This window comes from Schistocerca serialis, chromosome 1, assembly GCF_023864345.2.
Source record: "Schistocerca serialis cubense isolate TAMUIC-IGC-003099 chromosome 1, iqSchSeri2.2, whole genome shotgun sequence".
Classification (NCBI taxonomy): domain Eukaryota; kingdom Metazoa; phylum Arthropoda; class Insecta; order Orthoptera; family Acrididae; genus Schistocerca; species Schistocerca serialis.
The window spans coordinates 798,902,435-798,925,666 of record NC_064638.1 but is presented as its reverse complement, the minus strand read 5'-3'; the positions used below and the strand labels follow the sequence as shown (position 1 = coordinate 798,925,666).

General features: G+C 42.6%; 1 protein-coding gene across 1 annotated transcript in view; it reads left to right on the top strand.

The window, feature by feature from the left end:
* The window catches only part of LOC126483858 (prion-like-(Q/N-rich) domain-bearing protein 25), a 194,040-nt gene that overhangs the window by 134,930 nt on the left and 35,878 nt on the right, over window positions 1–23,232 (top strand). The window lies entirely within an intron of this gene.

The window sequence follows — 23,232 nt, the reverse complement described above, 5'->3', positions numbered from 1 at the left end:
TATTTATCCCAGTTTCACACGACACTGCCCCACTTCGTAATTCTACTTTCCTACTATGAACTCTGGAGATATATGCACGTCTTCCTGTGCAATGCACGCCAAGTGGCGTTACTGGATAGACGGCTGACACACCTTGCTTCTCTCTCAGAGTATTATAGTTTGAATCAAGCGTCACACGGAAACATATCACGCAAAGTAATATTAAGAACATATTCATCACACACACGAGTCCTCAACTGATACCATGGACGAGTACTTCTCTTTATCCTTTGTCTCATACACAGATTGAGACTCACACTTTACTCACCACGTGGAAGTACTCGCTTCTAATTTCAAGTCCTGCACACGCTATTTCTTAAATATTTCAACTTATAGTACACACGCTAGTAATTCAGCTTAACTTAAGCACATGGAAGTATTTCAACTTATTGCTACACGTGGTTTCATTGTGACCGTTGGTCACTTCCGAAGATTACTACGATCCCATTAATATTACCTGCCTGACATTTAATTCTCCCCACAAAAGTTCCTGAAATAGAGAAATTATTATTTCAAACTACTCTTAAATATTCCACATGCATACCATGTCTCCACTCTTTTGTCTTTACGGAGCACACCCAAGACAGGTCTTAACAGCACAAGATCCAGCGGCAGAGTGCTGAAACATGGCCATTCTTCAGGTCCTCTCGCACCTCTGTCGAAGTGGGGGAGCACCTTGCTACCGTATTGGTCAGCCACATTTCAGGCGCTCAAAGCTCAGGTAAATTTCATCTCTTTGGTCCCACCAAAGGTGGCCAAAGGATCGTCTCAAAGATGATCATATATTCACATTCACTATCTGCGGTTAGCAGACGACCATACATTCATTCATTTCACAGATCTCACCAAACTGGATGTAGGGATTTATTTTGAGGGAGTGCACATGTGATCAATTAAATAAATAAATTGTCATTCTTTCCCACACTGGTATCCGGCTTCGCTGTATTAATTGAAATTGAGTTATTTTACAAAACAATGTGTTGTTCTGACAAAAATAATGAAGTATGTTGTACCTATTTTCAATGTCGGACGGTACTGTACCCTTTCAACATGACTAGCATGTGGACAAGGGAGCCAATGTGCGTTTTAATAGAGCTAATATAGGAATTTTATGTCCGTCCACTTCGTGAGTAGTGTGTTTTGCCAGCCAGATCCAGCCGAGAACTGCCGCTGGAGCGCGCTGCGGTCGCGTATGCCACGTTGAGAGCACGTACCGTGTGCACAAGTCGCATCGTTTCTGAAAAGGAAACCCCCCCCCCCCCCCCCGTCCCACCGCCAGCCACACCACCAGATTTGGCGGTAAGAGGGTCCGGTTGGCAGCCCGCCAAAAACTGAACACAGTTCAAGCATGAAAACAGAAAGAAGGAGTACTGGACTGTGAAAAAAAAAAAAGCAAAACAGAAACAGTGAACGCTCCAAGAACAAGAAGTGCAATACAGAGATGCTGAAAAGACAAATGACATCTTGGTTAAGTGGTTAAGATGTTGGACTGCCAAGCTGGCGAGCAATCTTCAAACCTCGTTGGTGGCAATTTTTTTTTCCCCCGGTTCGCTTTATTCAAATTTGTGTCTGTCTCGTGGTGTAACGTCCGTTTACAACAGCGAACCGTAAGGATGACAATTGATTCTACACAGCTACTGCATTAGCAGCCGAAAGGAAGTAGCTTTCGAATGGGAACCGTAAACGTTTGACTACAAGGCGACAAGTCAACCGAATCCTCCACCAGAAAACACATCTGGTATGTCATACATGGAATTAGTGACAGTACCTGTGTCATATGATAGCAATCTCTTATCGACGCACCTAATTCGTACGATTGGTGAGTGAGATATGCCTGCTTGTCCGATGTAGGTGTTCGTCTGAATTTCAATATGATCACTCCCAAGGAAATGATGAGAACAATAGTTCGTTACCGAAGCAGTAACAAATGAACGCAATAGTTTGACACTCACACAGTTTCTCTGGGCTCTTTCAAAACATATGTTTTTAAAATTGTGTTCCGTTTTGGACGTCTTGACTCTTGAATTCGTTTGGTGTAACATAGTTCACACCCTTTTATTTTTTGTTCAGATTTCTGTGAGACGTCTATGTGGTGTCTTGCCTGCTCTCACTGTTCATCATCACATTTACTTCCAACGGGAACGTATTCGTAGCATATTACTCATTTTCTATAATCAATGTATAGTATGACAACTCTAAGACTACAGAGAGATAACAAACATTTCAATGAGCGATAGGACAGTTCATATTGTTGTGAAAAACTAAATAAATATATGTGACACGAGAGAGTTTCGAATACGGCTCGCCCACTTGGCAACCCAGCACCATGACCAATTATACACGACGCCGTTGCTGTTTAAGCCTGCTGTTTATTGCGTTTCTTTTTCTTGGACCGTCCACTGTTTCTCTTTTGCTTTTTTTCAGTCTAGTACACCTTCTTTTTTTTAAGCTTGATTTGTGTTTATTATTTGACGGGCTATCCACTGGACCATCTTTAGTAGTAAATCCGCGGGAGTTGCGATCGGGAGTTTCTCTTGTGAGCGGTCAGCAGCACGTTGTACTCGGCACGCTCAACGTTGACGTTCGAAAGCACGCTCGGTGTGACAACGGCTTAAGGGCCACCTCGCAAGCAATCTCGGATACGGAGGCAGCAATAGTACGATGAGAAAATTTGTCCTGAGTAGAGCTATTCACCCGATGAAGACCTGGTAGGTGTTTATAGCGTTAAGGATAAGATGAAGTGTGACGTACCAAGTTCACGGATTAGCATAGAACGTTTTCGCCTGTATATAGTGCCCGTATCTGTCAAGCTACACAGCGACTAAATCATTCTCAGTTGTCACTGACGCCGTACTGCACACGCTCTAACAACGTAACGTGTGAACGAGGAACGTCGAAGGTCTGTTCGTCACACTTGGCTCCCTGAACCTGACTTGTGACCGGGCCTGCTCGTGGAGAGCCAACTCGGCCTCGTTTGGCTCTGTGGCTTCTGGCAGCCTCCTGCATGGAGAACTTGCCGTCCCGTTTCCAGTTTCTCACAGTTGAGTTAAGCTTGGGACTCCCAGTTCCAAATTCTGTCAAGATACTTTTCTAATTGCAGCACAATGATGAACCTTTCCCAGGATTCTCCACTTTAATGGCCCCAAGAGCCGGCCGCTGTGGCCGAGCAGTTCTAGGCGCATCAGTCCGGAACCGCGCTGCTGCTACGGTGGCAGGTTCGAATCCTGCCTCGGGCATGGATGTGTGTGATGTCCTTAGGTTAGTTAGGTTTAAGTAGTTCTAACTCTAGGGGACTGATGACCTCATACGTTAAGTCCAATAGTGCTTAGATCCATTTGAATGTTTTCGATAGCCTTCGATAATATGAGATGAAATAAAGTAGCTGAAATTCTGAGACGAATGAAGATGAAGCACCAGAACAGACGATTTACCTGCAGTACATATTTGCAATGTTTAAAAGGAAGAAAGATATACAGAAAAACAAATTCTTGTTGAGAAAGATGTAAGCGTTGCCTTTTATCGATTCTGTTATGATGAAGCTGCAGTGGCGGAAGTGCAAGGAAACTCTAAGGTAAAGATAAAACGTAGACCTATGCTAAGTTTCACGGAAACGTGGTGCATGTGCATCAGCATGGGATCGTGTGACACGCGGGAATGTGGTGCCTGGAGAACTCTTCCGTTGCTATAATGGTGTGTAAAGCACAGCGTTGGCAACATTAACGCTAACCTTTTTTGAAGCGTTTATTATTAAATATATATATATATATTGTTGTGGTCTTCAGTCCTGAGACTGGTTTGGTGCAGCTCTCCATGCTACTCTATCCTGTGCAAGCTTCTTCATCTCCCAGTATTTACTGCAACCTACATCCTTCTGAATCCGCTTAGTGTATTCATCTCTTGGTCTCCTTCTACGATTTTTACCCTCCACGCTGCCCTCCAGTGCTAAATTTGTGATCCCTTTGTAACCTCCCCCTCACTTATCGACCTTAATGACAGTGAAAAATGAAACCGCGTGTACCTAATGGGAATTTTGGAAAAGCAATCGTCACCGAAGTTAACCTGTCGGTAAAGAGGGAGGAAAGGGTTACATCTAAATGAAAGGAAAAATGCAAGTGAAACTGGTGGAAATTAATTTTGAAATAGGGATAAAGTTCATAAAGAAAGTAAATGTGCGGCCGTTACGTTAACAATCAACTAGCGGTAATTAGATATTTGAGATTTGGGGGAAATTACGGTCGCCAGTCCTATGGACAATTACTATAATAACTGAAAAAGAAAGGTTATTACACATATAATTAGCACTAGAAGCGTGGCAACTGAAGGTTGACACGTGTAGTGTGAAAACTGAAAGTTTGTCAGAAGTAATAAATTTCGCTACACTTAATTTAGCAAAAGAATTAATGAAACCGGAAAATCGAAAGTTAATTTAGTGACTGAAGTTAATAGTGAGCTTTCTTTCTGAAGCACATCGAAATACAGTTAGTCTTGGACTACCTCAACAATCATTTCTAAAGCTACTTGAATCTACGCAATTTAGAAAGAAGAGATTTAACTTTGAATTTGAATTAAACGATTCTGAACAATTAACAATAGTAAAATTTAGTACGTACCAAGCTGAGCTGCAGTCACAGGTAAGCTAAAATACGGTAACAAAACTCGCACTCTTAATTTGTGATTGTGTACTAACTATTGTAGCCAGCTATGAATACTTAAATTGAACTTTGAAATTAAAGCAGTGAAATGGAATTATGCTCGCGTTTGAATTTCAACGACACTCGGGTTCATTTCGGAAAAGGAAGGGACCCTGCTTGGCAATGCAATTGGGGCAATGAGCAACAAAGGTTCATGCTAAGTTGCTGTAATTTTGCGAGGAAAATGGAACAATTTGAAAAGCTGAGGTCTGCCATACAGTTCTGAAACTTTACGTGCTTCTAGTCTTCCTTGTTGTTTGATTGAAGGTTTGAAGCCGTCGATCGAGGAGGTGGCGACAGTCACTCATTGTCGGCCGTCGCTGTTGCAGAAGCTGGATGTTGGCGCGCCTTCTTCTCGACACGGTCACCAGACGAAACGGGCTCTTGATGTGCGCCAGCTAATGCTTCCCGTCCGCGACATCATGTCAGAAACTATCATCGCGAGTCGAGCGCAATTACATGCTGCCAAACCCCGAAAGCGCGGCAACTCGCGGGAGCGTCACACAACACACCTGCTCCACTCCCTACTCCAGCCAGACTCCCACAGCTCTGCCCGCGCTCCACGCGGCAGAGTTAACACTACCAAAGATCCTACACACTTTGATTCTTCACACGACCTATCGATGTAATCGTTCGATAGCAGTTTTCCCTAGGCAAGACCCAGCGTAAAAATACAAATAATCTTTACACAACAAACCAATTATACATCGACATAAAAGCATAAATATATATATACAAATAGTAAAACAATTACAATATATAAAGAGACAGAAATGTCATATTTTGAGGTAACAAAACAAGGAAAAAAAATAATAGTACAATAGATGGAAATAGGAGGATATGCATTTTCGGCGTTACACCTTGATGCCTTAGAACGTGTCCTGCCAACCGGTCCCTTCTTCTTGTCACGTTGTGCCACAAACACCTCTTCTCCCCTATTCTATTCAATACCTCCTCATTAGTTACGTGATCTACCCATCTAATCTTCAGCATTCTTCTGTAGCACCACATTTCGAAAGCTTCTATTCTCTTCTTGTCCAAACTATTTATCATCCATGTTTCACTTCCATACATGGCTACGCGCCATACAAATACTTTCAGAAACGACTTCCTGACACTTAAATCTATACTCGATGTTAACAAATTCCTCTTCTTCAGAAACGCTTTCCTTGCCATTGCCAGTCTACATTTTATATCCTCTCTACTTCGACAATCATCAGTTATTTTGTTCCCCAAGTAGCAACACTCATTTACAACTTTAAGTGTCTCATTTCCTAATCTAATTCCCTCAGCATCACCCGACTTAATTCGACTACATTCCATTATCCTTGTTTTGCTTCTGTTGATGTTCATCTTATATCCTCCTTTCAAGACACTGTCCATTCCGTTCAACTGCACTTCCAAGTCCTTTGCTGTCTCTGACAGAATTACAATGTCATCGGCGAACCTCAAAGTTTTTATTTCTTCTCCATGGATTTTAATTCCTACTCCAAATGTTTCTTTTGTTTCCTTTACTGCTTGCTCAATATACAGATTGAATAACGTCGGGGAGAGGCTACAACCCTGTCTCACTCCCTTCCCAACCACTGCTTCCCTTTCATGCCCCTCGACTCTTATAACTGCCATCTGGTTTCTGTACAAATTGTAAATAGCCTTTCGCTCCCTATATTTTACCCCTGCCACTTTTAAAATTTGAAAGAGACTGTTCCAGTCAACATTGTCAAAAGCTTTCTCTAAGTCCACAAATGCTAGAAACGTAGGTTTGCCTTTCCTTAATCTTTCTTCTAAGATAAGGCGTAAGGTCAATATTGCCTCACGTGTTCCAAAATTTCTACGGAATCCAAACTGATCTTCCCCGAGGTCTGTTTCTACCAGTTTTTCCATTCGTCTGTAAGGAATTCGTTTTAGTATTTTGCAGCTGTGACTTATTAAACTGATAGTTCGGTAATTGTCACATCTGTCAACACCTGCTTTCTTTGGGATTGGAATTATTATATTCTTCTTGAAGTCTGAGGGTATTTCACCTGTCTCATATATCTTGTTCACCAGATGGTAGAGTTTTGTCAGGACTGGCTCTCCCAAGGGCGTCAGTAGTTCTAATGGAATGTTGTCTACTCCAGGGGCCTTGTATCGACTCAGGTCTTTCAGTACTCTGTCAAACTCTTCACGCAGTATCGTATCTCCATTTCATCTTCATCTACATCCTCTTCCATTTCCATAATATTGTCCTCAAGTACATCGCCCTTGTATAGACCCTCTATATACTCCGTCCACCTTTCTGCCTTCCCTTCTTTGCTTAGAACTGGGTTTCCATCTGAGCTCTTGATATTCATACAAGTGGTTCTCTTTTCTCCAAAGGTCTCTTTAATTTTCATGTAGGCAGTATCTATCTTACCCCTAATGAGATAAGCCTCTACAACCTTTCATTTGTCCTCTAGCCATCCCTGCCTAGCAGTTTTGCACCTCCTGTCGATCTCATTTTAGAGACGTTTGTATTCCTTTTTGCCTGCTTCATTTACTGCATTTTTATATTTTCTCCTGTCATCAATTAAATTCAATATTTCTTCTGTTACCCAAGGTTTTCTACTAACCCTCCTCTTTTTACCTACTTATATATATATATATATATATATATATATATATATATATATATATATATAATGTCTTTTGAACACTAGTAAGGTAAATAAATTGTTTGTTCTCTATCAAAATCTTTCATTTGCTAACTATGCCTATCAGTAGTTAGTGCCTTCCGTAGTTAGAATCTTATATTTAGCTGGCAGTATTGGCGCTCGCTGTATTGCAGTAGTTCGAGTAACGAAGATTTTTGTGAGGTAAGTGATTCATGAAAGGTATAGGTTATTGTTAGTCAGGGCCATTCTTTTGGAGGGATCATTGAAAGTCAGATTGCGTCGCGCTAAACATATTGTGTGTCAGTTTAGTGATGATCAGAATAAGTAAAGAGAGAACTGTCTGAGTTCGTTCAATTTTGCTCAGCTGTTTGAAAATCAAATAACGTAAGAGTTTTCCCAGCACTGTCATTCTTTACATACAAAGATGAAATTTCACTGTCTGCTACACACCCTTCTCCGACGGGAATCATCGACCCTTCAAGGCTTCTTTTAGGGGACCGAAGGCGTGTCATTCGCATAGGGGGAGATCAGGATCATGAGGCGGTTGCTCCAGTGTCTCTCTCTTGTCAGTAATGGATGGCGCTGGCCTCCCAGATCGGCTGTCGTCTTATCGCGACCAGCACCGAACTTGGCGCACCATTCCACAACGGTGGTTTTCAACGAACATGCTGCCCCATACACATTCTTCATTCTCCGATTAATGTTCACTGATATTTGTCCTTCGGCAGCCAAGAAAAGAATAACAGGATGTTGGTCTTGTTTGGACGCGTTTGCTAACAACTTCTCCATAGTTCACGTTTCTGTATTAACCGCGCACACATCGGAAGGACTCGAATGCCACACCAATCCCTTGCCTACGTGTCTGTGCTGGTATACCCGCATCGGAATCGCGCTGCGTTGCAACGCCTTCAAACGGAAACTTTTTGATCGCCCTTTATAATATAGACTATTCAAAGTGTTTCATAAATGTGATAAAGGATTGCCAAGAAATTTAACAGCATAATTTGGTGTCTCGCCTGCAAATAACTGGATGCTGTTAGAATTGACAAACATTACCTGTGACATTGCCGAGTCTTAACTCGCTGGCAACGGCGAGAAGACGTTTGCACAGCGACAGCCTAGCCGATCTTGAGTGGCCCTTTGCGCTGCACTCCGGGGCAGTCAAGGACGAGGCGCGGGAGGGAGCCGCCAGCACGCTGGTAGACGGCGGTGTAACTACCCACATCACTCGTATATGCGATCGATAATAATTAATTTTTTTTGAAAGTTCTGTTAACCTGGTCCAGACCTTGATTATGCACCTTACAAGACTAGACCTAGGTACCTCCTCGGGGGTACCAAACGCATTGAATAAAAAAAAAAATCATTTATCTCTATATCTCAAGAGAACGTTAGTTACACAAACTTCGGTGTTCTTCATACTCCATATATACTATGAAAATGTATGTATGTATGTATATACATATGTACTTGTATGTGTTCCTCATCTCCTTCTAAACCACTGGACGGATTTCAGCCAAACTTGCTACGTATAACACTTACTTTCTGGAAATAGTCGCTATGGGTTTAACAGCCATACAACCACGTACCTGTCAAAGTGGAGGGGGTGACAAGGCAGTGTAGCACACAGCATTTGAATTCCCATGATTTAGGCATCCACTATTTAGGAATGAGAGCACTTAGAGACTTGCAACAGATTTTACACGTAATTTCTAAACTTTACGAAACTGTTTCTGGCCCCCACAAAATGATGAATGGAAAAATTTTTATCACTCACTACACTTTCACCGTTCATGCAGTAAAACTGCCGCATGAAGAACGCAGTTATAATTTATTACTTGTTTAGTATTAATTCTATTCGCAGCACATTTTGTAGACAATATTCACATACACCACAAAATGTATCAGAAATATTATGTCATTATACGACGCATGACGTCATGAACACTGGGGTTTGTGAAAAACTGCAGCATCGTATAAGCTACTAGCTCTATTCGCAGACAGAACCCACATCTGCGCTGAATGTACCTACAAAAATATATCATTGTATAACATATACTTCGGTAGGTATGACGTCATATACTCAGATGCGTGAAAAACTGTGGCATCATGCATGACATTTTATTTTAATACGTCTTTACTACTAATTATTCGCAACATATACAGTACCCAAATATTCACTGAAGGTACCAGTAAATTTATACTATTTTACAACTCATAGTGCAGGAGATATGACATTATAAAATTGAGCTGCGTGGAAACGGAACTGCAAGGCGAAATTTGCTAGAGATACAGGTGAAATACGTGTACAAATAAGTTTGTAATATGTTAAATATATCTGAATTGTGCGTACGCGGGCATAGCCACAGGTTAAAAGTTTATCCTAAATCACTGGAGCAATTGCGACCAAATTTGGTACACATTTTAGTTACAATCCGGAAAGAAATACTGGAACAATGTCAACCAAATTTTGATACACACATCAGTTACCGTCTGGAAAGAAGTATTGTGGGGATGGGAATCATCAGCCTCCTCTGATGACGTGGAGAGAAATGGGCGACGAGGGACGGACAGACTGCGAGTGGGGATGGGCACAAATGGGGTGGAGGATGAGATGGACAGAGAGCGGGAGAGGAGGAAAAGATAGGCAGAGAGAGGAAAGGAGGAAATAGATAGAGAGTGGGGTTGAGGAGGTAGTGCACAAAGTGGGGGGGCGGAGGGGATGGACAGAGAACAGGTGGAGATGGACAAACAGAGGGTGAAGGGAGAAATGGACAGAAGACTGGAAAAGGTACATACCCAGGAAACTCCAGGTACTCAGCTGTTGTTGTTGTTGTGGTCTTCAGTCCAAAGACTGGTTTGATGAAGTTCTCCATTCTAGTCTATTCTGTGCAAGCATCTTTATGACCGAATAACTACTGTGATCTACGTCCTTGTGAATCTGCTTACTGTATTCCTCTCTTGGTTTCCCTTCACGATTTTTACCCCGCACGCTTCCCTCCAGTACTAAATTGGCGATTCCTTGATGCCTCAGAATGTGTCCAATCAACCGATCGCTTCTTCTACACAGTTTGTGCCACAAATTTCTCTTCTCCCCAGTTCTGTTTAGTACCTCCTCATTAGTTACGTGATCTACCCATCTAATCTTCAGCATTCTTCTGTAGCACAATATTTCAAGCGCTTCTATCTACTCAACTAGTTTAACAATAAAACAGTGGGTAAATCGATAAAAGCAATCAATATACCAAATGATGTTATTTCTCTTGGGTATATGTAGGGGGCAAACACGTGTAAAGTGTAGAATTTCACCTCTGATTGGATCTACATCAGCTACGCAGCTTTCGGTTTATTTTCTTGTGAATACGCAAACTGACAGATTACTTCGCAACTAGGGTGCTGCATCTGTATATTCTCATCACCGGGGTGCATAGTAGACTAGCCTCCACGTGGTGCACCCCGGGCAACGTGATTATATCGCGGCTAAATAGTCTACAAACTTGGCTACCAGACTATCCTTTGGGATCTCCTAGTAATTCAAACATGCAACGAAGTGACCAAACGAACGATTCCTTTGGGAACCATCCGACTAGAAGATTGGGACCATCAGTCCGGATCTGCCAGCTAAATATTGAGGGAATTAGTCGATCCAAATCTGAATATCTTTCAAAGTTTCTATTGGACAATAGCATCGATGTGGTACTCCTTCAGGAAACACATACCGACTCGCAGGAAGACTTACAAAGATAAGGATGTATTCAAGGCTTCCAACAAATAGGCGCAACATATCATCACGCCTATGGCACCGCCACATATGCCCGATCCGATATTGAACATGCACACCTGCTGTCCACAAGCACAGAACACAACATCCATGTTGTTGATATAAAAGTAGACAACATAAGACTTATAAATGTCTACAAACCACCAAACCAAATCTGGTCAAGTATTGTACTACCCGTACATGAACACCCAACGATATAAGCCGGTGATTTTAATAGCCATCATGAAATGTGGCAATACACCCAAAATAATGAACATGGAGAAGCGCTGGTGGAATGGGCCGACGGGAACAATCTACATCTTATATTCGATGCCAAGGAGAGGGGCACATTCCACTCGGCCGTCTGACGCAGGGACTACAATCCGGACCTCTGCTTTGTAACTAGCGATAACGAGTGAAAACCAGTGCCTATACATAGAAGGGTTGCCGCAGATTTCCCACACAGCCAGCATAGGCCTGTTATTTTAGACATCGGTTCACTATACCCCTGATACGGTCCTTCCCTCGACCTAGATGGAATTTCCAAAAAGCTGACTGGGAGAAGTATTCAGCGGACCTTGATAAATGCATCCGGTTTATACCGTCACTACCTAAATGCTACGATCGTTTCAGGAAAGCTATAATTACCACAGCTAAAAAACACATCCCTAGGGGGTTTCGAAAAGAATACATCCCAGGATGGAATGCAAAATGCCATCAGCTATATGAGGATTTTACTAGTAGTGGTGACCAAGAAATAGCTAATGACCTCCTCCACAATCTAGATTCCGCAAGAAGACAACGATGGACTGAAGCAACTGAAAGAATGAATTTCACTCAATCAAGTAGGAAGGGATGGAGTTTGTTACGTAAACTCGGAGGTACGACAAGACCAGCCCAGAAGAATCCAACCATAACACCAGAGAAAATTGCAAATAACATTGTCGAAATGTCAAGAGCTCCGAGAGACAAACCACATACCAGGATGATTAAGCGCGAACTCAGAACACTAAAAAAGAATACTCCAAATATATCAGAGCTTTCCAGACCATTCACTGAGGATGATGTCATTAATGCCCTCAAGGATATGAAACCGGGCAAAGCCCCAGGTTTTGACAACATACATCCAGAATTTCTAACCTACGCTGGAAATAACGTAGTCAAATGGATGGCAAATTTCTTTTCGAACATTTTGACTACAAACTATCTCCCTAGAGAATTCAAAAAGGCAAGAATAATAGCTTTGCTGAAACCAGGGAAACCAGCAGACCAACCGCTAAGCTACAGACCAATAGCACTTCTTAGCTGTACATACAAACTTCTCGAACGATTTGTCCATAATCGAATTAGCGGCATTATTATGGAGAACTTAGCTATAGAACAGGCAGGCTTCAGACCTGGCCGTAGTTGCTGTGACCAAGTTCTGGCATTAACATCCTACATAGAGGCTGGCTTTCAACAGAAATTGAAAACAAGTGCAGTATTTCTAGACTTAACATCTGCATATGATACTGTTTGGAGAGATGGAATAATATACAAACTCTTAAGAGTGATTCCTTGCCAGATTCTAACATCCTTAATATATAATATGTTGAGTAACAGAACCTTCCAGGTCACCCTAAACGGAAAGACAAGCAAAACAAAACTTATTAACAACGGGCTTCCGCAAGGCTCCGTATTGGCCCCTCTTCTGTTTAACCTATATATAGCAGATCTCCCAAACACAAAGTCAAGTAAATTTTGCTATGCGGATGACATAGCACTGGCTACCAGAGACAAGTATCTCTTCAGTACAGAGGAAGTTCTTAATAATGACGTTGAAATACTATACAATTATTTCAAGAAATGGAGACTCAAGCGAAACCCTAACAAAACTGAAGTATCTACATTCCATCTTAATAACAAAATGGCAAATGAAATTATTGACATAAAACTCGGAAACACCAACCTCAAACATAATAAGTTTCCAAAGTACTTAGGTATAACATTGGATCGCACTCTTTCTTATCGAAAACATCTGGAGAACACCACTGCAAAAATTGGAACACGGAATAACATCATCCAAAAACTTAGCGGTACTACTTGGGGAGCTAACGCAAAGACATTACGCACCTCATCTATCGCCTTAGTGTTCTCTGTGGCTGAGTACTGCGCTCCAGTCTGGATTAATAGCTGTCACACCAAACTTATTGACAGGCAATTAAATAACACAATGAGGTTGATTTCTGGAACTGTTAAATCAACGCCCACGTACTGGTTACCGGTGCTATGTAATATTCTGTCCCCGGACCTGCGTAGAAAAGCGGTCCTACTGCACGAATTCAGAAAGATTGAGACAAAACCAGAACTACCAATTAAAGAAGAATTCTCACAACTGTGACACACTCGATTGAAATCAAGAAAGCCACCCATACGCACAGCTGAGCAGCTTCAAAATAATAACTATGACCACATGAAACAATGGAGACTAGATTGGAACCAAAAGACAAATGACCAACTACAGACCTGGTTTGAGAGCTATAACTGCAACATCTCTGGAATGGAACTAACACGGAACACATGGTCCGCATTAAATCGAATACGTACTGGACATGGCAGGTGTGCGGATTCACTACACAAATGGGGAAGAGCGATGTCACCAGAATGCGACTGCGGTGCCCCTAGACAGACGATCAAACACATCCATGGTGAATGCTCCTTGCGAGCATATGCAGGGAACTGGTCCGACTTCCTGGAGGCATCCCCATCGGCGATAGAATGGATCTCAAACCTCGATATAACCTTTCAACTGGCCAATATAAACATAAATTATATTTATGATTGTTATAAGATTTTAATGTCTAACACTTGATGTATTAATGTTGCATGTATAGCCATACGCTAAATAAATAAAAATAATTCTCATCACCATACCTCACATTTGCAAAATTCGCAAGATCGCCTTTTTTGTCAGCAGTCGCTTTTCTAATGGTAAAACAAGTATTCGTCGTAAGCCAATACTGATGAACGTGAAACTCATTTGAATTTTCAGATATATTTTATTCATGACAACACGTTGAATACCTTAATGCCCTTCGCCTAATATCTTGTATGAGTAACCAGCACATCGTTAAGTTTGCCATCGTTTTGTCCAAATTTTCCGATACTGATGTTAACAGGTGCCAAATACTTGCATCCTTGTACACATGGTATTTTGCAAAATAGTAAATTCTGTGCAAAATCTTATTAAATGCCTGTTATGAGACGAGGGTAGATCAAATAGTTGTGCCTCCTCTCGTACAAAATTTAACATTTAACATATAACAGTGAATTAGAACAGATCGCAGACTGAACTGTCCTCTACGAATCACTGCTGTTCAAAATACACTGATAAAAAGTCATGGGATACCGCCTAATATCATATCGGACCTCCTTTTGCCCGGCGTGGTGCAGCAGCTTGACGTGACATGGAACCAAAAAGTCGTTGGAAGTCCCCCACAGAAATATTGAGACATGCTGTTTCTGTAGCCGTCCATAATTGCGAAAGCGTTGCCGGTGCAGGATTTCGTGCACAAAACTGAACTCCGGCTTATGATCCGTAAATGTTCGATGGGATTCATACGCTCGTTTGCAAAATCAGACATAATGTCTTGTGGGATAACAGCAATCAGTGATTTTATAATGGTACTTAAAATCCGTCTTGATTGCAATTTTTGTTTTTATTCATATGACCGGTTTCGGTTCATTCAGAACCATCTTCAGATCTGATATTTCAGTTACAGGAGTAATCCGTCCAAATCCAGCAACTTTCACATGCTACGTCACATGCTACGTAGCATGTGAAAGTTGCTGGATTTGGACGGGTTACTCCTGTAACTGAAATATCAGATCTGAAGATGGTTCTGAATGAACCGAAACCGGTCATATGAATAAAAAAAATTAAAAAAAATTGCAATCAAGACGGATTTTAAGTAACTTCATACGTTCGAATTGTCCAGAATGTTCTTCAATCGAAAACAATTGTGGCCGGTGACATGATGGATTGTCATCCACAAAAATTCCATCTTTGCTTAGAAACATGGATTCCATGAATGGCTGCAGACGGTCTCCACATAGCCGAACAGTGAACGATCGGTTCATCTGGACCAGAGGACCCTGTCCATTCCACGTACATACAGCCCAACTCACTATGGAGTCACCACCAGCTTGCACAGTGCCTTGTTGACAACGTGGGTGCATGGCCTCGTGGGACCTCTGCCACACTCGAACCCTACCATCAGCTTCTACAAAATGAAGTCGGGACTCGTCTGACTGTGTCACGGTTTCCCAGATGCCTCGCGCCCAGCCGACATGATCACCAGCAGACGATGTCGTGCTGTTAGCACAGGCACTTGCATCGGTCGTCTGCCGAGATAACTCTTTAATACCAGATTTGGCCGCACTGTCCAGACGAATACGTTCGTCTTACGTCCCATATTGATTTCTGCGGCTGTTTCACGCAGTGTTGCTTGCCTTTTAGCACTGACATCTCTACGCAAACGCCGCTGTTCTCGCCCGTTAAGCGAAGGCCGTCGACCACTGCATTGCCTGTGGTTAGGGGTAATGCCTGAAATTTGGTATTCTCGGCACACGCTTGACACTGTCGGTCCCAGAATATTAAATTCCCAAACGATTTCCGAAATGGAATGTCCCACGTGTGTAGCTTCGACTACCCAAGTCTGTTAATAGCCGTCGTGAGATCATAATTACTTCGGAAACCTTTTCACTTGAATCATCTGAGAACAAATGACAGCTCCGCCAACGCACTGTTCTTTTATAGCTTGCGTACGCCATACTACCGCCATCTGCGTATGTGCATGTCATTATCCAGTGACCTTCCCCAGCCCAGTGTGGTCACCATGTATTTGTACACATTTGCACTGTCATTGAACCCAGCCATCAAAACCAGTTTGGAAAAATTCAGAATTTTGGTTCTTGATTTATGATTTTATAGTTTTACCCTCAACCATGAAAAAAAAGTGTATGAGGCCCTGAATGGTCATCATAAATGTTAGGCGTTTCGTGAAGAGGTTTGCTAACAGAGAAACCGACATCGCAGACAAACAGCGCAGCAGTCGGATGGCAACATTGTCACAAATTCAATAGAGGATGCGCTGATAAAGTGATTCGAGGAGCCAGATAGGTTGAAGTTCACAGTCAACAGAGTAATCTATGTAATTACACTTAGGAGACTTGAGGAGGCAATAATTCACGTCCCTGCACATATTTCACAACGCAAGTGATTGCAAAAATGGACTGGTCACTGGTGCCTCATGCACCCTGCAGCCCTGATTTAGCCTCGTCTGACTTGCATTTGCTTGGACCTATGAAAAACAACCTATATGGATACAGATTCAATGACTTGGATGCGGTTTATGACACACACCCATACATAACTACCTCACAAAACTGTAAGTGTATCGGTAAGTATCCAAGAACATGCTTAGCAGTATGTTCCAAAACGCGGCGCATGGAAAGGGGATTTTTCCAGGGCTCATACCTCGCGTACTGTTGCTGATAGAAAGGTGGGATCAAGGGTTTTGGATAGCCGTTGAGCTACGGGCCATTTGCATACGTAACAGAAGTACTGTCTTAGTGTGACTGTCCTACATTACAGGTTCAAAGTACGAATATTACACACTTCCTCAAGCTTAGGCAAATGGAGCAAAAGTGGTACTTTTGCATTTCATGTGGTCTATGGTGGGGGTTCGTGGAGGCACCATTACTTCATGGGTGCTTCTAAAGGAAACGTGCAAAAATGTTGTAACAACCTGAGATTGTCAGAACGAGCACTATATCGATGTAAAAAAGCTTCTAAAAGAGAAGTTTTATTGCTCAGATCGCAAATGATACATATCCTGATTACTAGTTTCAGCAAAGTTATATTGCCATCTTCAGTTTTATTTCCCAGATAGTAGTGTATACATGAGATTATTAGTATCAAAAACGTTGTTTTGCCGTCTTCAGATCTTTAAGTGTTTGTAATTATCACGCGTAATTTCAAAGAAAGGTTAAGTCAGTTTTACACATCATCAGGTACGTGAATTATAAAGCCCCTACGTGTGACACACTGCGATCTGGCCATTGAAAACAGGGTGGTAAACAGTGAAATTGAAAATATTACGTAAAAGAAAGCGCTAAAAAGATTATGGTGATTCCACTGTCATAGACTAAAATAATGTTTATCTCACAGAAAAGACACTCCCTTCCAACATTAAGTACACTGAAATAAAGGCCACAACAGTATCAGCAAGGGCAGCCCGCCCGGCTAGCTGCGCGGTCTACCGCGCTGCTTCCCGAGCGGGAAGGCGTGCCGGTCTCCGGCGGATCAGTGTCGAGGTCCGGTGTGCCGGTCAGCCTGTGGATGGTTTTTAAGGCGGTTTTCCATCTGCCTCGGCGAATATGGGCTGCTTCCTCTTATTTCGCCTCAGTTACACTATGTCGGTGATTGCTGCGCAAACACTGTCTCCACGTATGCATACACCAAGATTTACTCTACCACGCAAACATTTGGATCTACACTCGTCTGGTATGAGAGGTTCCCGGGGGGGTCCATTGGGGGCCGAACTGCACAATAACCCTGGGTTCGGTGTGGGACGGCGGTGAGGTGGGTGGACTGCTGTGGCCTGTTGTGGGGTTGTGAAACACAAGAGGGCTACGGCGGGACGAAGCCTCTCTGTCGTTTCTAGATCCCCGGTTTAATACACAACACACAATTAGCAAGGTCGCACAACTTGTTGGAAATATTTTCCTCTGACTCCATTTTTGCTTAAATTGGTGTTGGTACCAGTGATCGAACACAAATTCACCGCTACAAAGGGATTTACGGCGTGAGTAAAAAGAGAAAAAGCTCAAGAAACGGCAAATGGTGTCTGAGAGAGAAGGCGCCAGATAATAGGCCGATTGTGTGGGAAAATGTTCTGGAATCAGCCCTGCTCCTTTGGCTTTCTGCATAAATCACACCGCTGCTCTAAAAGGTTAGTGACATTCACAGTAAATGTAAACGATATCCATTTTTTCGACAGCTGTGTTTATTGGGAAACACTGAGTATCATCACGAGAAAGTTTTTTGATCGCTGCAACAGCAGAGCACAGGCTGATGGACCTCAAGTATACAGCTAAACTCACGAACCGTACTGGAGTGGCGCGTTTGCTTCCACTTGGTGCAGCTGTACAGGCGCTTGTGGGACTCGTCCTCCTGACGACGGGGCAGCGGACATCTTGTCACTAGAGATCGAGTTTCATACACGTCACTTCGCTTCGAGTCCTCTTCAACGCCTGTTTCGAATGCCACAGAAAATAGCACATAACTGCATTAAAAAGGTCGGTGTGAAGGCGGTAGTATTGCGTACTCAAAGTATAAAAGGGCAGTGCGCTGACGGAGATGTCACTTGTACTCGGACGGTTCATGTGAAAAGGTTTCCGCCGTGTATAGCCGCGCACGACGGTAATTAGCAGAGTTCAAACTCGGAATGGTAGCTGGAGATAGACGCATGCGACATTCCATTCAGGAAATCGTTTGGGAATTAAATATCTCGAGACGACAATATAAATAATGCGCCGCGAATTCCAAATTTGAGGCTTTACCTCTCACGACGGACAACACAGTGGCCGACGGCCTTCACTTAACGACCGAGGGCAGCAGCGTTTGAGTAAAACTGTCATTGTTAACAGAGAGCAACACTGTGTGAAATAACCGCACAAATGAATGTGTGACGTACGACGAACGTATCCGTCAGGAGAGTGCAGCGAAATTCGGCGTTAATGAAGTATGCCAGAAGACGACCGATGCTAGTGCCTTCACTAACAGTACGACATCGCATGCAGCACCTCTGCCTGGCTCGTGGCCCTATCGGTTGGACTCTAGACGACTGGAAAACCGTGACCCAGTCAGATGAGTCCCGATATCAGATGGAAGGAGCTGCTGGTGGCAGAGGTCGAATGTGGTGCAAACCTTACAAAGCCATGGGCCCAAGTTATCAACAAAGGTCAATACAAGTTGGTGGTGGCCTCATAAAGGTGTGGGCTGTTTTTACGTGAAATGGACTGGGTTCAGCTGAACCAATCATTGACTGGGAATGGCTATGGTCGGTTACCAGGAGACCATCTGCAGCCATTCATGGTCTTTATATTCCCAAATAACGATGGAATTTTTATGGATGACAATGCGCGATGTCACCAAGTCACAGTTTTTCTCTATTTCTTTGAAGAACATTCTCGACAGTTCGAGCGAATGATTTGGCTACACAGATCGCCCGACGTGAATCCCGTCGAACATATTCGAGAGGTCAATTCGTTCGCAAAATCGTCCACCAGCAACATTTTCGCAATTATGGACGGCGATAGAGGGAGTATAGTTCAATATTTCTGCACGTAACTTCAAACGACTTGAGCCCATGCCACGTCGAGTTGCTGCACTACGCCAGGAAAATGAGGTCCGACACGATTTTACGAGGTACCCATGACTTTTGTCACCTTAGTGTCGGCATTTATAAACGTGGAAATTTACACGCGTACATTAGGAAACTGACACGTTGTCCGCACCACGTCCTGGATGTGTTTGGGGTGCCCTGCCGCAGCTGTCACACTCTGATTACGTCATCTGACGTCAGCTTTACACAAACGGCATCGCTAAAATCTCGAATTGCTAACCGGTGCTTCGCTATAATGTAGTTTAATTGTGTCGGACAACAAATGCTGTAGCTCAGCTATCTTAGGCTGTAGTGGTAATCCGCTGATTGTTTAAACAATCATATGTCCGTGTATGATTCTGCTTCGAACATCTTAACGCTTTAGATATGGGTTAACCTGTTAAACATTTGGCAATAAGGATGCGAGCAAGTAAAAGTTTGGAAAAAAGTTTGAAATTGTGTTTAAGGTTTGTCGGAAGTCGCTAAGTGCTCTTATTATGGAACACTGGATGAATGTAGTTTCACCTCCACTGTAAGCAAAAGCTAGCTTCTCAGGCATCTCAATGTTTATGGTGCCGATCTCCTGAACTATGTGCCACACAATGATATAATTTTGCAGGTAAGTCCAGTGGTATTCATGGATTCTGTCTGCAAAATACGTTTCAAATAGAGCTGTTAGTTTAGAACTACTAAAGTAAAATGTTATTCATGATATTGTGTTTTACTGTATGAACAGCAATAACGCATTTTAATTTCGTCATTTTGAAAGGGGGGGGGGGGGGGGAGGGCGCGGAGGTGTCAGCGAGAAATAGTTTCGTAAAAGTTATGTGCTCTCATTCTCAAATGCTGCATAAATATAGTATGGCTAATTTGAGCGCTGTGAGTTCTGCTTAAGTTATGCGAGACATACACACTGTATCTAACCTTCATACTTGTCTTACTGTGTTAAACCTGTAACATGACATTGCACTGAGATGACAAAAGTCATAGAACAACTTTTTACAGGTTGTGATAGTACCGTATACATGAGGTATAAAAGGTCTATGCATTGGCGGAAGTATCATTTCTAATCAAGTTATTCATGTGAAATGTTTGAACGCGGAATGTTAGCTAGAGCTACACGCATGGGACATTCCATTTCGGAAGTTGTTAGGGAATTAAATATTCCGAGATCCAGTCAGGAGCGAGCCGAGAATACCACGGACAACGCAGCTGCCGATGACCTGTGGCAGCGGCGTTTGCGTAGAGTAGTTGTCAGTGCGAAAAGACAAGCAACACTGCGTGAAATAACCGCAGAAATCAATGTGGGACGTACGACGAACGTATCCGTTAAAGCAGTTCGGCGAAATTTGGCGTTAACGATGTAGCAGAGGACGACCGACGCGGGTGTCTTTGCTAACAACACGACATTGCCTGCAGCGCCTCTCCTGGGCTTGCGACCACATCGGTTTGACCCTAGACGACAGGAAAATCGTGGTCTGGTCATACGAGTCTTGATTTCAGTTGATAATAGCTGATGGTATGGTTCGAGTGTGGCGCAGACCCCACGAAGCCGTGGACCCAAGTGGTCAACAAGGCACTGTGCAATCTTGCAATCTGGTGGTGACTCCACAATGGTGTGGTCTGTGTTTACATGGAGTGGACTGGGCCCCTTGATCCAACTGAACCGATCATTGACTGGAAATGTATGTTCGATTACTTGGACACCATTTGCAGCTATCCACGGGCTCCATCTTCCAAACAACTATGGAATTTTTGTGGATGACGATGCGTCACGTCAACGGGCCAAAGTTGTTGATTAAAAGAACAATCTGTACTATTCGAGCGAATTACTTGGTCACCAAGATTGCTCGCTATGAATCCCAACGAACATTTATGGGACATAACCGAGAAGTCAGTTCGTGCACGAAATTCTCTAACAGCAACACTTTCGCAGTTGTGGACTGCTGTGAATGGAGCATGACTCAATATTTCTGCAGGGGACTTCCATCGACTTGTTGTGTCCGTGCCACATCGAGTTCCTGCAGTACGCCGTGCAAAAGGAGGGTCGACACGAAATTTGGAGGTATCCCATGACTTTTGTTACTTCAACGCATGGTCTGCGACTTAGGGGAACTGCCTCGAGTAGGAATCCTGATGCAGGACAACTCTCGAGTATACTTTTACTCATAACATTTTACATGAGAAACTTCAGTGGTTGATGAATAACATCTGTAAAATAAAAGTACTACCAAACGAACATACCTTTCTTACATGATATTCATGTTCTTGAACTTCTGGAATCTGACAGACATCATGATACCAGTTACGTTACTTGTATTCACAGCACTCCCGAAATATGGCAGTGAATCCATATATGATATTTTCTCATTGTGTGGAACCGAATATATTATAATTTTATAGAAAAAGGTTTTGTTCACAGCCACACCTCTTTTATTTGGTAAACCAGACGAGGGGACAGAAAACAAAACAGATGCTGCTGCCACAGTGTCAAACAGTTCTAACATCTTTATTGTGAACTGTCAGTAGTGTTACTCTCCAGGCTCTGCTATGTTTATTGATGAAATCCTTGTGCCTTTCCATGGTCGATGTAGACTTCGGAGGTACCTGCCAAGAAAACTGGCGCAATACGGGTTAAGGATTGTGTGAGTCAGGACCTAGTGCTTAACACAGCGCCCGCACTGTGGTCTCTAAAAAGTTTGAAAGTTAACATCAAAATGTGAATTTATGCTTGAAACTGTCTAGCAGTTTTGTTTCTGTTTCTGTTTCCTTGTTGTTTAAGGAAGACTAGCACAGCGTGTGTTTAATGACTGAAAGCTTTATTACTAGATTTTTGAGAAAGGTAGGGAAGTCCACTTTTTCGGAGCATTGTAACGTTCCCGTATAAAATAATAAAAATAATAAAGTTTTTTTCTTAACTCATTAAAACTGATAAATTTTTACGTAAGCAGCACTACGCCGTGGCCCTGGGAAGTCAATCTGAATAAACTGAAACATTCTTACCTCAGGATGGTAACGCCGAATAACGCTGTCTATGTATCTGCTCGTGAATGGCACAGTTTAGTGTAATGCTGGCCCAACTACTTTACTGGACAACATTTGTCTGAGATCTGAATTATTAGAAAAACTGACTATGCTTATTGACATAGCTGCACAGCTGGTCGTCTGGTTACTACAGAACACACGACTATGATCTGAGAAAATTTCTGAAATATTTAAATTTAAATAGATGACTGGATCGGGATTGGTAATGACGTAAGGCAAAATTATTCCTTCCTCTTTTTGTTGACTGGTAAAAATTATATTCCGAAAATCTTTTACATTATTGATAAAGACCTGCAATCCACTATATGAGAAATTGAATATTACAAATCTGGGTCAACTGGTACTGACGAATCACAAACAGATTGAAATAGATTCATATTAACATCTCAAACAAGTGACTTAACTACGCGCATGCCAATAAAAATAATAAAATTTACCTTACAATACATGGCTATGAATTGCGCTGCACCAGCGACAGACTGCAACTGCCCTGTGGCAGCGAGAGACTGCTACTGCCGAGACTGCTTTGACCTGCGACTCTATTGCAGCAAAGATATTTTCTGTCGCAGGCAACGCGTGAGCAATACATCGCAATTACATTTGCTCCAGCAGGGTGGTGAACCCCTTACAACATC